This window comes from Octopus bimaculoides, chromosome 11 (assembly GCF_001194135.2).
Source record: "Octopus bimaculoides isolate UCB-OBI-ISO-001 chromosome 11, ASM119413v2, whole genome shotgun sequence".
NCBI classification, from domain to species: Eukaryota; Metazoa; Mollusca; class Cephalopoda; order Octopoda; family Octopodidae; genus Octopus; species Octopus bimaculoides.
The window spans coordinates 53,949,065-53,950,964 of record NC_068991.1 but is presented as its reverse complement, the minus strand read 5'-3'; the positions used below and the strand labels follow the sequence as shown (position 1 = coordinate 53,950,964).

At 40.8% G+C, this 1,900-nt stretch overlaps 1 protein-coding gene across 1 annotated transcript in view; it reads right to left on the bottom strand.

The window, feature by feature from the left end:
• LOC106869862 (sodium/potassium/calcium exchanger 4) overlaps positions 1-1,900 on the bottom strand; it is a 186,659-nt gene that overhangs the window by 29,912 nt on the left and 154,847 nt on the right. The window lies entirely within an intron of this gene.

Below are 1,900 nucleotides of genomic sequence, written 5' to 3'. Positions count from 1 at the left end.
ACTACACTCTCTGAGTGGTTGGCGTTAGGAAGGGCATCCAGCTGTAGATACTCTGCCAAATTAGATTGGAGCCTGGTGTTGCCATCCGGTTTCACCAGTCCTCAGTCGAATCGTCCAACCCATGCTAGCATGGAAAGCGGACGTTAAACGATGATGATGATGATGATGATGATATATATATATAAATGAAAGTCAAAAGTAAATCAAGATTGAACTCAAAATGGAAATTGTAGTTGTAGCTGATGCCAGTGCCACCTGACTGGCACCTGTGCTGGTGGCATGTAATAAGCACCATTCAAGCGTGGGTCAATGCCAGTGATGCCTGACTGGCTCCTTGTGCTGGTGGCATGTAAAAAGCACCAACTGAACATGGTCAATGCCAGTGCCACTTGACTGGCTCCCATACTGGTGACACATAAAAAGCACCCACTACACTCTCAGAGTGGTTGGTGTCAGGAAGGACATCCAGCTGTAGAAACCTTCCAAGATCAGATTGGTGCCTGGCGCAGCCTACTGACTTGCCAGCTCCCAGTCAAACCGTCCAACCCACGCCAGCATGGAAAACGGACATTAAACGATGATGATGATGTTTATGACTAAACTGTTGTTTTGCATCTGAAATGTGTGTATGTGTGCATATATGAGGGAAAGTTTAAAATTATCTGCACTTTTGCTATAACATATCTTTATTATTGTCACACTTCCTTCTGTGCATGCATACTTATAGTTGGTACTATTGTGGTTATGTGATCGGAGTTTGAGCCTGGTTGCATCATTTTCCTTTCTGGTTTTACAGTGTAAGCATGGCCACTTCACTAGCAATGTTCACCAAAGAAGAACAAAGAGCAGTGATCAGAGAGATGGTAATGGTGAACTGGTTCACCGTTATCATCTCTTGAGCTTGTTGAACCTTCTTGTCAGTGGTGGAGGTTGATGGGTGGTCTGCTCCCTCTTCATGCATTGCAGTTGTCTGGCCACTTTTAAACTTCTTGATCCGCTCATACACACTTGTATGCAGTAGTGCACTGTTCCTGTATTGTACAAAAAGCCTCTGATGAATTTCAGTACCTGACATACCTTCCAACCAGAGAAATCAGATCACTGCTCTATGTTCTTCTTTGGTGCACATTACTAGTGGAGCGGCCATGCTTACACTGTAAAGCCAGAAAGGAAAATGGCACGATCAGGCTCAAACTTCGATCATGTGACCACAATAGTACCAACTATAAGAACACATGTGCAGGACGTAGCCTGACAATAATAAAGATATGTTATGATGAAAGTGTAGATAATTTTTTGACTTCCCGTTGTATGTATATAGGAGTGAATTGCTGTATTGAATCTGAAATGTGTGTATATATGTGTGAGTATGTATCAATCATATGTATGTATGTATGCGTGAATGTGAATTGTTTCCCAGCCACATGGTTCTAGGTTTAATCTCACTGTGTGGCACCGCACCTTGGACGAGTGTCTTCTGCTATAGTCTCGGGCTGACCAAAGCCTTGCAAGTGGATTTCATAGATAGAACTTGAAAGAAGTTCATCGGATATATATGTGTGTGTGAAACAAGTAAAAGATAAACCTGTTGTACTGAGTCTGAAACATGTACATATAATCTATAATCTTTTATTTCTCTTTTTTCTTCCCATTCTTCATCTCCTTATTCCCTCCCTTCTGTCCTCTATGTCATCATTTCATTAATCTATACCCTTCTCATTTTCCCTATTTGTCTCTGATGATGGAATATCCCATACACTGGGATATCTCAGAAACACCTGGAATTTATTTTCCAATAATAATAATAATAATAATAATAATAATAATAATAATGCATATGACTTGAGATGTTTGCCTTGCTTTAATGCTTGTTGTCCTCTTTAACAATTACACACACACA